Source organism: Piliocolobus tephrosceles, chromosome 17, assembly GCF_002776525.5.
Source record: "Piliocolobus tephrosceles isolate RC106 chromosome 17, ASM277652v3, whole genome shotgun sequence".
Classification (NCBI taxonomy): Eukaryota; Metazoa; Chordata; class Mammalia; order Primates; family Cercopithecidae; genus Piliocolobus; species Piliocolobus tephrosceles.
The window spans coordinates 20,986,721-21,001,464 of record NC_045450.1 but is presented as its reverse complement, the minus strand read 5'-3'; positions in this window follow the sequence as shown (position 1 = coordinate 21,001,464).

The following is a 14,744-nucleotide window of genomic DNA, read 5'->3' as shown; positions in this document are numbered from 1 at the left end:
GAGAGAAGCTGAGATTTGTAAACCAAAGAAAATATCTCACTGGGCCACCAGAACAAGGGTGAGAGTCCAATTCCACCCACCTCTCCCTAACTGTGTTGTCCCCTGATCCGTGTCACCATTCTCTCTCACCAGGGTCACAGCAGCAGCCTCAAAAGTGGTCTTCCTGCCTTCGATCTCACTTCTGTCTCTGCGTCATTGCAGCCAAGATGATCTTTCTAAGTCATGGATTTGTTTGTGGAACCCCTCCCCTATCCCATAATTAAAACCCTCAAGGGCTGCTCCTTATCTCCCAGATAAAGCCCTAACTCTTTATCATGATTTGTAGGACCCTTTTGGACAGGATCCCTGCCTGATTTTTCTAAATCAGTGGTTCTCAGTGGGGGGTGATTTTGCTCCCCCACCTCCAGCCAGGGACATTTGGCAATGCCTGGAGACATTTTTGGTGGTCACAAGCAGGGAATGAGTACTACTGGTATCTAGCAGGAAGAGGCCAGGGATGCTAAGCATCCTGCAGCGGGCAGGACAGACTTCTGTGACAAAGAGTTACCCAGCACCAAATGTGAACTGTCCCAAGGCTAACAAGCTCTGCCCTAGTCTCACTTCTTGCCAATTCCCTTCTCTCAATCCACAGTCCAGCCTCTTAGGCCTTATTCCCTTCATCCAATGTGCCACAACTTCTCTACTCATTGAGCCTTTTCACTGGACTGCTCTTCTCCCAAAATACCATTCCTACCACCTCTTGGCTTGGCTAAATTGCACTCGCCCTTTTAGTCTCAGATGTCTCTTCTTCCAGGAAGCCTCTTGCTCCAAGACTGAGTCTGGTGCCTGTGATTTACCCACAGAAAAGCCCCTATCACATGATACTGTAATTTCCTGTTTGCTTGCCGGCCTCTCTCACAAAACTCTAAGCTCCTTGGGGACAGGAATTGGATCGTGTTTAGCTTTGTACTCACCTGTGCTTAGTACAGTATCTAGAACACAGTAGATGCTCAATGAATACCGAATGGAGAAATGAATGAATGAGGTGTTAGAATGCACTGCCAGGAAATAAGAGCTAGACTGACAGCTCATGTAGGCAAGCCAGAAAATCTAGAAAAACACTGAGCCCAATTGCTGGCCTAGCTCTGCAGCTGTGATCTAGAAAAAGACTGAGCCCAACAGAATCCCAGCGTATGTTGTGTCAGGGAACAAGCTCCATTAAAGAGCCAGGGATGGGTGGACACTAATCCCTTTCCTGTTGCTCAGTGGAAGAGAGGTGGCTCCTGCACAAAACCAGGTTCCCCATTTTTTTCTCTAGATCCCACCCTTTCATTTATTTCCTGCCCTCTTTGGTTGTTTGTTTGTTTGTTTGTTTGTTTGTGACAAAGTCTCGCTTTGTCATCCAGGCTGGTGTGCAGTGACATGATCTCAGCTCATCATTGCAACCTCTGCCTTCCAGGTTCAAGTGACTGTCCTGCCTCAGCCTCCCGAGTAGCTGGGATTACAGGTTCGTGCCACTGCACCTAGCTAATTTTCTCTATTTTTAGTAGAGACGAAGTTTCACCATGTTGGTCAGGCTGGTCTCAAACTCCTGACTTCAGGCGATCCGTCCACTTTGGCCTCCCAAAGTGCTAGGATTACAGTTGTGAGCCACCGTGCCTGGCCCCACTTTGTTTTTAATAGTAATGGATGCCTCTTCATCACCACCATCCCCTCAGTGGGGATTTTTTATTATTTTATTAAGATAAAATAATAAAAATAATGCTCCCCACTAGCTACTGCCTCCTCCCTCCTCTTCTCAGCCAAGAGACTCAAGAGTAGTATAGTCTATGCTCAGGGACTTCACTTCCAACCAGAACCTCCAGGGGTGCCATTCACATCATGCTCTGTAAGGGTGAGAAATCTGGAAACTTAGCTCTATGGAACACAGCAAAAGGGAGGCCCCAGGAGTTGAGTTCTACCCACCCCTCCATCCACTGCTCTCTGGCTCCCATCACTGCACTGAACCGGTTCTGAGTAGGGTCATAGAAAACACCGTATTTGCCCAGCAAAATGGGCATTTTGAGTAGTGATCTTACACAACCTCTGAGGACAATGGCTCAATCAATCCTTCCGTCCTTCTCCACCCTTGGCTCCCCTGATTCCACTCCCTTCTGGTTTTCCCTCTGTCTCTGACTGTGCCTCAGTCTCCTCTATTTGTGCCTTAGTTCTTGACATTCATCTGAATTCCCTTCTTGGCTCTTCTTATCTTCTTTTTCCTCCCACTCTTTCTAAGTGATGAGGAGGTAGTGAAAGCTCAACACATGAACGGATTCCTAATCCAAATTGTTAGCACTCCTATCTATTTGATTTCTTAACTCTTTCTTGAATCCACCCTCCTCTTACTATCCCTACTGCAATTGCCCACACACATCCCACCCAGCTGCCAGTGTGGCTTTTCAGTGGAATGGGGCTCTCTGTACCTTTCATCACTTCAATACTTCCTCAGCCTCACACCCAGACAGGACATCTTTCAACTGCATTAAATCAGAAATCATATCATATTTCATCAAATCCAAAAGACTGTGCTGCAGCACTCTGTTGACCTTATAAGAAGGTACCAAAGGGATATTTCCATGCCACATGGCTTCCAGCGCTTATAAATGCATGAAAGTTATGCTGAGAGGGAATCAATAGTCATAAGACAGAGACTTGTTTGTCCTGTAAATGGTCCACTCTAAGAATGTGAGAATCCACCATTCCGTTCCCAGGACAAAACCAGGAATAGCTCTCATGTGGCATTGATTATAGAGGACTGGAGAAAGATGGATCTGGGATCATGGACAGGGAAAGAAAGAAAAAGAAAGAAAGAAGGAAAGAAAGAAAGAAGGAAGGAAGGAAGGAAGGAAGGAAGGAAGGAAGGAAGGAAGGAAGGAAGGAAGGAAGGAAAAAAAGAAAGAGAAAGAGAGAGAGAGAAGGAAGGAAGGAGAGAGAGAGGGAGGGAGGGAGGAGAAATAAAGAAAGAGAAAGAAGAAAGAGAGAAAGAAAGAAAGAGAAAGAAAAAGAAAGAAGAAAGAGAAAGGAAGAAAGAAAGAAAGAAAGAAAGAGAGAGAGACAAGAAAATGTACTTCCTAGAGCCCATCCAATGTAATTCTCTGTGAACAGTGGAGACCCACAAGGAAATATTTGATGCCACCTTCACCCTCTTGATCTTGATGATACCAGGGATTGGCTTCAAATAACCCTGGTTCTTTCTGAAAATGAACTGGGTCCTTTCAGATCTAATAGGTCATAAAGACAATTTTACAAAAGTGAATTCAATCTCATTGTTAAACTATTAGAATAATTAAATGCCCCCATTCCTTGTGACCAGCAAAATGGGCATTTTGAGTAGTGATCTTACATGAGCCAACGGTGGCTCAGTCAATCCTTCCGTCCTTTCCACCCTTGGCTCCCCTGACTCCACTCCCTTTGGAGAAAGTCTCCCTTTGGGGAAAGTCTCCCTTTGGAGAAAGTCCAAAATGTGAAAGAGCATTATGTGGGTGGGGACTTAGAGAATGTTGGAAATCTCCCAAGACCCTCTAAATATTTCCCCACTACTTTGTTATTGCCAGGCAGCTTATAAACAGCAGTGACTGCAGAGGGAGGAGAGGTGGTGAGACTGAAAGGCTGCCATGTGCATGGTGTCTGGCCCAGCCTGCCCAAGAGGCCAGCACCCCATCATTCCCCAATAAATCAGGAGGTCATTTTTCACTGAACTGAAGCTCAATACTCCCATCGTTTTCTCCCCTAACCAGTCCCGAGATTGCTCTGTGCTCTTTATTACCTTTCAATGACTTAAGCCCCTGGACTGAATAACTTCATCAAGGTGTCAACCTAAACAGATTTTCCCCATAATGGTCCAACTCTCACAGGTTCTTAATGAAAAATATTGATTTCTAAGGATTAGTTGCAGATTTATGTGTTGGGATGCTGATCTCTCTGTCACCTGACACCTTATCAGTGTATGAAAAAACCTAGTTTCTCCTTCGTGGTTTAAAAAAAAAGCAATCACCGGCTATGTCAAGGGGCAGCTTAGGTCCAGAAAAACAAATAAAATTCTCTGTCTGGATCCCGTGGAATACTTAACAGCTAGTGGGGATGTGGAGGGGAAGGTGCTGAGACACCTGTCTGCCTTCCTCACTAGCATCTTCACTGGTTGGGTTATGGGAACCAGGTGCACAGAAGCTGGAAAAGCAAATAGAACAAACATCCATCCCTCTTGATATGACAGATCTCCAGGACACAGTCTGGAGAAAAGCTTCTCGTGCACACCCCGTCTGGGGCTGGAGACACCGACTGGAAGAAATTCAGCAGCTGCCATCTCAAAGTGGCATTCAATCAACACCAGGCTAGGTTGGTTCTGCCAACTCGCTCTGTTAAACGTGGTTCTCAAGGGATGAAGTTGAGACTTTGGCACCTAAAACCTCAGCAAGTTGCAGAGCACAGCGGAATCTCTCCCATACCCGGAAATGGCTGGAATGGAGTAAGATTCATTATTTATCTATTTGGTAAATATTTATGGAGGGTCTATGTGCCAAGCACTATACTAGGCACTGGGGACACCATGGTCAGCAAGGCCAGATGTGGGTTCCTGCCTTCATGGAGAAGGTGACCAACAAACACACACACATACACACACACACACACACACACACGTATAGAATTGCAACTTCAACACCATTCGGGAGAATGGGGACACAGGGCTGCAGCAGCCTGTAATGAGGGCATTTACCCAGTAAAGGAGGTCAAGAGAGATTTATCAGAGGCAGTGATGGTCAAGATAGCAGCTGAAGGATGAGAAGGAGCTCACTGGAAAAGCAGAAGAGTGGGAAGCATGTGGGCACAGTAAATAGTCTGTGGGAAAGCCCTGTTCTGGAGGAACCCAGCACCACCAGTGTGGCCAGAGTACAGAGAGCTGGCGGTAGGCATGACACCAGAGGGCTCCGGAGAAGTGGGCAGAGGTCAGACTGTGCTTTGGGTCACTATCCCAAGTACAACAGGAAGCCATTGAAGGATTTTCAGATCTGCACCTTGCAAGGATGACTTTGGCTGCTCGGTGGAGAATGGATTCCAACAGCCTCACTGTGAAAGCAGGAGGAAAGGGGCTCATGAGGTGACTGCAGGGGTCCAGGCAAGAGATGAAGCAGTGATGCTGATGGAGACGGAGAGAAGAGGACAGAATCAAGGCATATTTTGGAGAAAAAAAATCCATAGGCATTGCTATGGAATCGAATGTGGGGTGGGGATAGGATGAAGGAAAGGAGGTGACAAGGATGACTCCCAGACTTTTGACTGAGCTGCTCCTTCTCTGCAGTGATGGCCTCCTCGTTTTGGGCCACTGAGGGTTTCCGTAACCACTGGAAAGCACTTCCAGGACAAGGTCCTCATTTCCTTTTCAGCTCTCACAGCAGGGACTGGCAAACTTCCATAAAGAACAACATAGAAAATATTTTAGATTTCAAAAACTGTACCACCTCTGTCTCAACTACTCAACTCTGCTGCTATAAAGCAAAAGCATCCACAAATAATATGTAAACAAATTGTTGTGGCTGTGTTCCAATAAAACTTTATTTTAAAAGAAAGTGATGGACAGGATTTGGCCCTCCAACTGCAGTTTGCGGACCCCTGTCCTAGAGGACTGGGAGGAATCTGAAAACTAAGCTGAACGCCTACATTCCCCAGGCCTGAAGAACTGGAGTATTGCATTGAAATAAGAGTACTTATTCCCAGGCCCGGAAGCCCGGGACCTTCCTCCAGAAATACAGCAGGGGGCTGAGGACTCTAGTGTACCCAGGACCTCAAAAAAGACCAAGTCCAAGATCAAGATGTTGGCGGGTTTGCTTTCTCTTGAGGCCTCTTTCCCTGGGTTGCAGGCAGCACCCTCTTGCTACATCCTTACATGCCCTTTTCTCTGTGCACACCCATGCCTGTGTCTCTTCCTCTTCTTTTTAGGATGCCAGTCCTGTTATATTAGCGCCCCACCCTTATGACTTCATTTAACCTTAATTACCCCTTTGCAGGCTGTATCTCCAAATACAGTCACATTGGGGGTTAGGATTTCAGCATATGAATGGGGGGCAATAATTTAGTCTATAACAAATAGCTACAATTTAATGAAACATTTATTATCTCCTGGGCTCTGTGCTAAGTAATTCCCATGCAGTCTTTCATTTCATCCCCATACTAGCTTTGTAACTTTAGACAACTAACAACCTCTCTGTGCTGAGTTTCCTCATCTGCAAAATGGGGACACAAATAGTACCTGCCTTGTCAATGGATCAATGGGAGAATCCCAGAGCTGGTCCTACGCTGATAAAATAGACCTCCAACTTCCCCTGGGCTTCCCAATACCGTCCAAAAAGGAAATTCAGGACAAATCCTTCATATACTCAAACATACTCATCTGAACTTATAGCAGAATAAAAAATAAATAATAATCATAATAAAACACCGAAGGGCATATAGGAAACAAGTAAGTGCTTACATATAAGCCTGAGGGTGAGAATGGGATGTGAATGAGACTGTCACATGTATATATTTTTGTATCATGTTGAGTTCTGAACTACATGAATATATTACTCAAGTATTCTCTACTCAAAAAAATAGTAAATTTCTTCATAAAACACACAGAAATGTATCTAGTTCTTGCCATTAGTTTTTTTTTTTTTTTAACTATTGAAAAAGCTCTATATTTATCCTCGAAATTACACAGGGGGCCAATTTTAAGCACAGCTGCATTGCACATGAAACGGCAGTGTGTCCTGGTGACAAATTAACAAAAGTCCCTTTTTCTGGTTTGCTTCCCAGGTCTGCTCTCTTCTTACTAGTAGTCTACTTGCAGCTTCTCCTCTTGTTTTAGACAACTCCCCTTCCTCAGGCAACAGCATCCACTCTCACGCCGGGTAACCTCTCTCACTCATGAAAAACTGTCGGGTGGGACTGTCAATCAAGAAGCTCTGCCCGCCCAGGCGTGGTCATGTGACCCAGGCTAGACCAATCATATTAGCTCTCCCTAGAACAGGCCTGGAGGTGCCCCCCAACCCCCATTCCAGAGAAAGAAACGTGGTAAGGTGCCTTAAAGGGTTTTCTGTTAGTTCCTGTTGCCTAGATCTTTGAGGCAGGCTTTTCAAAAGAGCTTTATTTCTGTTTTAGCTTTTTTTTTTTTTTGGCTTCAGTTGGCCAGAATCCATTTTTGTGGCTTGATACTGATGCAGTCAGTGATCCTGCACAAAACTCTCCAGTGCATCCTTGTGGCTTACAACACAAAGGACAGACAAGTCCCAATGTGTACAACTGTGGCTCAGCTTCCCCAGTTTCCAAGCCCCTGCCTCCTCACTGCCCCATCCCCCCAGCCACCTGCCGCTTCAGTCACTTGGAATTCCTGCTCTTTCTCCCAATGCATGGCATAGATCTCTCTGCTGTATTCCCGCTTCCTCACCTGAAAAATTCCCTACCGATCACTCAAGGCAGTGGATTGCAGCGGATCAGAGTACGAGTTCTGCTTGGGCAGAATGGCCGTTGGTGATTGCTTTTTCTTAAGTCCTGCTCTCCAAATGTAAGATTGGTCAGTCTCTCCTTCCCTGGAGACGCAAACTAGAATCTACCAGGACTCTAGGGCCAGTTCCTGAGCCCATTACAAAGATCAGGATGGCAGTGAATTTTTTTTTCTTTTCTTTTCTTTTCTTTTTTCAGACGGAGTCTTGCTCTGTCGCCCAGGTGCAGTAGCACGACCTCAGCTCACTGCAACCTCCAACTCCCGGGTTCAAGCGATTCTCTTGCCTCAGCCTCCCATGTAGCTGGAATTACAGATATCTGTCACCACACCTGGCTAATTTTTGTATTTTTAGTAAAGACGGGATTTCACCATGTCAGCCAGGTTGGTCTCGAACTCCTGGCCTCAGGTGATCTGCCCTCCTCAGCCTCCCAAAGTGCTGGGATTACAGGCGTATGCCACCGCACCTTGCTCACAGCACTGAATTTAAACATCTTTCTGCCAGTTGACCTTGGACAAAGTGCTTGCTTCATATCCTCAGATGAGCTTGGTTTGCTTATCTGAGGATGTGAATTCTACCAACTTCACAGTGTGGGTTTATTTAACAAACACCCTGCACCAGACACTGTTCTAGGTGCTTTACACATATTCATTGATTTCATACTCATAACAACACTATAAGGCAGGTACTATTTGAGTCCCCATTTTGCAGATGAGGAAACTCAGCACAGAGAGGTTGTTAGTTGTCTAAGGTTACAAAGCTAGTATGGGGATGAAATGACAGACTATATGTGAATTACTTAGTGCAGAGCCCAGGAGATAATAAATGTTTCATTAAATTGTAGCTATTTGTTACAGGCTAAATTATTGTCCCCCATTCATATGCTGAAGTCCTAATCCCCAGTGTGACTGTATTTGGAGATACGGCCTGCAAAGGGGTAATTAAAGTTAAATGAAGTCATAAGGGTGGGGCCCTAATGCAATAGGATTGGTGTCCTAATAAGAAGAGGAAGAGACACAGGCATGGGTGTGCACAGAGAAAAGGGCATGTAAGGATGTAGCAAGAAGGTGCCGCCCACAACCCAGCGAGAGAGGCCTCAAGAGAAAGCAAACCTGCCAACATCTGGATCATGGACTTCCAGCCTCCAGAACTGTGAGAAGTAAATTTCTGTTCTTTAAGCTACACAGCCTGTGGAATTTCATTATAGCAGCCCTAGCAAACTAAGATACGATTGAAGAAAATATCACTTTGTGGTGGAAATCACAGCTGTTTTTTAAACGTACATCTGACAATGTTACCCCTGGAGGTAAACCCCTTCAGCAACTCCTGTACCATTTCCTGGGAGGAAGTTGGGACCAGATCCTCTAAGATGGGCTTATACTGTGGCCAGGCCTGGGAGAAGACAGGAACTAAGGCATCCCCAGAGGGTAGAAAAGAGGAAGCATAACCAAGACAGGATAGCCTGATGTTTAAAAGCATAGGCTCACACTGAGTATAGTGGCTCATCCGTAATCCCAGCTATTTAAGAAGCTGAGGCAGGAGGATCGCTTGAGCCCAGGAGTTCAAAAACCAACCTGGGCAACATACTGAGACCCCTGTCTCTAAAAAAAATAAAGGCATGGGTTCTGGAGTCAGACTTCCTGGGTTCAAATCCTGGCCCTGCTACTTACTAATTTTGAGGTTGGCAAGTTACTTAGGCCCTGCATGCCTTGGTTTTCCCCTCAGAAATGGGGACAATACTAGTATGTGTCTGATGGTTTTATTTTAAGTATTAAATGAATTAATATAATTAAAGTGTTTTGCACGAGTGCTGGGCACTTAGTAAGAGCCATATGGGTGCTAGCTGTTACCATTGATAGTTGCGTGGCTAGGAAACCACCATTATAACCAAAGTCTCTCTGCTAGAGATTCAAATCCTAGGTTGAAAGCCTCAGAGAACCCCAGATCGATTCTCCTATTACTGTCCTATGAATCTGCATCAAATAGAAAAGGGCTTATTCCTCAAAAGGAAACTAAAAGAGTCTAGAAATAACTCCACACACAAATGATCAAATGACTTTCAACAAGTGGCCAAGGTAATTCAAGAAGAAAAGGACAATCTTTTAATACATGGTGTTAGAACAGTTGGATACCTATATGTTGCTGAGGCTGGAGGATCGCTTGAGGCCGAGTTCAAGACCAGCCTGAGCAACATAGCAAGACCTTAAAAAATCTCTAAAAAACCTTTTTTTTAATTAGCTGAGCCTGGTGGTGTTGCACATCTGTAGTACCAGCTACTCAGGAGAGGCTGAGACAGGGAGATTGCTTAAGCCCAGGAGTCTGAGGCTGCAGGGACCTATGATTGCACCACTGCACTCTAGCCTGGGCAACAGAGCAAGACCCTGTTAAAAAAAAAAAAAAAAAAAAAAAAACAAAAACTTAGGTCCTTACCTCACACACAAAAACTAACTCAAAATACCCAAAATTGATCAGAAACCTAAATATAAGAGCGAAAACTATAAAACATATAGAAGAAAACATAGGAAGAAAACTTGTGTGACCTTGGGCTAGGAGGAAAACTCCTGTGACTTTGGGCGAGGCAAACATTTCTTAGAAATAACCCTAAAAAGTACAATTCATGAAAGAAAAAAATTGACAAGTTAGATTTCATCAGGATTTAACATTTTTGCCCTTTAAAAGATACCACTAAGAAAAATGAAAAGACAAACCACAGACTGGAAGGAAATATTTGCAAAATGCATAAAGAACCTGTATGGAACACAGTGAATGCTTACACTCAATAATATGAAGATAGATAACCCAATGTTTTAAGTAAATGAAAGAATAGACCGTTCACCAAAGAAGATATACCAATGAATAATAAGCATATAAAAACTTGCTCCATACCATTAGCTATTGCAGAAATGCAAATTTAAGGCACAATGAGATGCCATGACACACTTAATGGAATGGTTAGATAGAAAAGGCCAACAATTCAAAATGTTAGTAAGGACATGGAGTAACTGTAATCCTCATATATTGATAGTAGGAATGTAAAATTGTGCAGCCACTTTTGAAACCAGTTGGGCAGTTTCTTAAGTTATGTACCATATATCCAACAATTCCATTCATCAGTATCTACTCAAGATTCAAATGCAGAGATATATCAGCACAAAGACGTATATCCAATTGCTCAAAGCAGCATTATGCATAACAGCCAAAAAAAGTGGACAATCCAAATTCAAATTCATCCAAATCCATCAGTTAGCGAATGGGTAAACAAAATGTGGGGTATACATAAAGAAACAAAAAGGAACAAACTATTCGTACTTAAAACAACATAGATCGGCCAGGCGTGGTGGCTCATGCCTGTAATCCCAGCACTTCGGGAGACCAAGGCGGGTGGATCACGAGGTCAAGAGATCAAGACCATACTGGCCAACATGGTGAAACCCCATCTGTACTAAAAATACAAAAATTAGCTGGGCGTGATGGCGCGTGCCTGTAGTCCCAGCTACTCAGGAGGCTGAGGCAGGAGAATCACTTGAACCTGGGAGGCAGAGGTTGCAGTGAGCTGAGATCATGCCACTACACTCCAGCCTGGCGGCAGAGAAAGACTCTGTCTCAAAAAATAAATAAATAAGTAAACAACATAGATTAATCTCAAAAACATTATGTTAAGTGAAAGAAAACAGACACATAAGACTACATATTGTATGACTCCATTTACATGAAATTTCTAGAAAAAGGAAAACTGTAGAGATGGTAACAACATTGGTGGTTGCCTGGAGCTGGAGGTTGGAGTTGGGATTGACTATAAATGGAAATGAGAAAACTTTTGGGAGTGATGGAAGTTTTCTAAAACTGGATTGTAGAGATAATTGTGGCATTATGTGAATTTGCTAAAACTCATCGAACTGTACATTTTAAACGGGTGAATTTTAATGTATGTAAATTATACCTCAATAAAGCTGTTAAAAAATAAATAATAAACCATGAAAAAATAAGCAAGAGAAAAGAGAAAACCATGATGCTGTTAGATTGGGGATTATATGGTTTGGATATTTGTCTCCTCCAAGTCTCGTGTTGAAATGTGATCCCCAGTGTTGGAGTGGGACCTTGTGGGATGTGTTTGGGTCATGGGGGTGGCTCCCTCATCAATGGCTTGGTGCCTGCCTCACAGTAATAAGTGAGTTCTTGCTCTTAGTTTCTTAGTTCACATGAGATCTGGTTGTTTAAAAGAGTCTGGCACCTCCCCCCTCTCTCTCTTGCTCCCTCTCTTGCCATGTGACACACGGGCTCCCCCTTTGCCTTTCGCCATGATTGGAAGCTTCCAAGCCAGCACCATACTTCCTGTACAGCCTGCAAAACTGTGAGCCCAAATAAACCCCTTTTCCTTGTAAATTACCCAGACCCCAGACTCAGGCATTTCTTTACAGCAATGCAAAGCAGATTAACACAGCTAGAAAGGGTGCTGAACTGGGAGAGAAAAACACTCACATGTATTACCCATTTTTACACATTAGAAACAATACCTTGCCCTATGTCACCCAGCTAGTAAGTGGGGGAGCCCAGATGCAAACTCCCAACTCTTTGGCCCCAGACGCATGCTCTTAACCCCTCCAACATGTGATCTTTCTTCCCTTTTGCACAGCTTCTCACCAGTCAGCCCCACTGTATATAGGGAGACCATGAGGGACTCCTGTCAAGTTGCTATGTGAGCAGAATCCTCATCTGTCTGACATCTGCCGAAAACACAAGCAAAAGACATTCTGAGGCCTGATGTCTTCTGACGGTTCATTGAAGTTGCAGTTGTTACTTTCCCTTGAACTGTGCAAATGCTTGGTGTGCTCGGGTTGATTTGGTGCTTTTTGTATATTGCTCATCTGGCAGAGAATTACTACTCTGCTCTACAAGTTCCCACAGATGGCTTTATTTTCCATTGCTATTAAATTGGTTTTGAACAAGACATAATTCTTCAAGTGCCTGGTGCGCTCTCTGGGTTTGCTCAGGCAAGATTCCATAAAAATGTAAATAATCGGAACACTTCTGGGATTATTTATCACAACTGACTTGTGGCTGTAAATTTATGTATTAATTTCAGCTATAAGCTTCAGTGGGGAAAAGATGAACCGTTGAAAATAAACTCTTCCACCCTAACATCCTCGTTATGTCCCCATTTCCCCTCTGCTTCCAGGGAACGTACCAAGGAATGGCTCACAGATCTGGGTATGAACGACATTGGACAGGCTCGAAAAGGAATCAGGTGGCAAGTGGGGAATAATTACCCCTCAGCAACCCACAGGCTCATCACTTACTGCTCTCCCCTTGGTCTCGGGACCCCAGTCACACCGGCCTTTCAGTTGCTCCTGTGGATTCCTGCCCCAGGACCCTTGCACGTGCACCCCAGGCTTATAATGCTCCTTCTTCCCTTTTGTGCCTGGTTCACTCTTACTCATCCTTCAGCTCTTGGCTCAGCATCACTTGTTTGGAGACGCTTCATCCCCATCCACCTGCTAGACGAGGTCTCCTCCCAGGTGGTCGCACATTCTTCTCATCCACAGCGCTACTCACAATCACAGTTCCTCATTTTTGGAGGCCTTTTAAAACTTAATGTCTGTCTCCCCTACTTGGCTGTAAAAATTTCATGAGGGTTGGGGCTGTGTCTTTGTCACCTGCATGCCCGGAGCCTGGCACAGAGTTGAAGATGGATGAATGTGTGCAGAATGAACTGGATCCACTTGCAATAGGAGCACATAGCAGGGCTCTTGGGGCCTCTGCCCACACACACTCAGACCATGCTCTGCACACAGCTCCTGGTGTGCTTTCTCTTAGCCAGCACCCACATGTTGGCAGAGGGCTGCTCTCACTTTGCCTGTGTGTGCTGAGACTGGAGTGCCTGGGAATTTAAATTCCCCTTGGAGGCCAGCCCTTAACCAATTAGTGGTGAAGGCAGGTTTAGAAGCATGCCAGCTGGCCGAGTGGAATGGCTCATGCCCATAATCTCAACACTTTAGGAGGCCAAGGCAGGAGGATCGCTTGAGGCCAGGAGTTCTAATCCAACCTGGGCAACATAGCAAGACCCCATCTCTACCAAAAAATAAAAATAAAAATAACCGGGCATGGTGGTGAGTGCCTGTAGTCACAGCTATTTGGGAGGCTGAGGTGAGAGAATTGCTTGAGCTCAGGAGTTTGAGGCTGCAATGAGCTATGATCACACCATTGCAGTCCAGCCTTGGTGACAGAGCGAGACCCTGTCTCTGAAACATCACACCAGCTCTCTTGCCTTGATGGGACAACTGCAAGGAGCAGCCTGAACTCTCCCTGGAGTTGCCCTGGGGACGGAGCCACAGTAGTCCTCCCGTGGGACTTTGCTTGATCACACACCCTTCTTGGCTTCTTCTCTTCCCCATCCCATTTCCCACTCCCCTACCAGTGTTTCTGAGAACCCCTCATAATAAATCACTTTCACACAAATCCTCCTCTCAGGGTCTGCTTCTGGGGAGCCCAACCTAAAACACACAGAGTCTTCTGCTCGCAAATATTCTCACTGAGCTGTGATTAAGATCATAAATTTTAGTGCATGCAAGCACTCTATCCAGACAGGCCATTAGCTGGTTCAGACAAGGATAAAGTCCCGCTAGTAACGCTGTCAGTGGCAGGGCATATTCGTGTCAACAAGCTAAACCCCTCTACTCTTGAATCTTCTCCCCCACTAGCCCAGTGCCCCACTGAGAAGGCATGAGAAGTCTGTGCCCCTGAGATCCCAACCAAACTGGACTTTGGAGCTCAGTGGCAAGACTGACTTGGGGGTAAGCCAAGATCATCTTTAAGATGCTCCTGCTCCTTCTCAAGATTTTATCTGGGGTCAGGTGCATGGTTCATGCCTATAATCCCAGCACTTTGGGAGGCCAAGGTGGGTGAATAGCTAGAGCCCAGAAGTTCGAGACCAGCTTGGGTAACATAGTGAGATCCCATCTCTACAAAAAATAAAAAATTATCTGGGCATGGTGATGCACACCTGTTGTCCCAGCTACTTGGAAGGCTGAAGTAGGGGGAATGCTAGAACCGGGGAGGTGGAGGCTGCAGTGAGCCATGATTGTGCCACTGCACTCCAGCATGAGTAACATGGTAAGACCCTGTCAGAAAGAAAGAGAGGAAGAAAGAAAGAAAGAAAGAAAAGAAAAAGAAAGAGAGAGAGAAGGAGAGAGAAAGAAAGAAGGAAAGAGAGAAAGAAAGAAAGAAAGAAAGAAAGAAAGAAAGAAAGAAAGA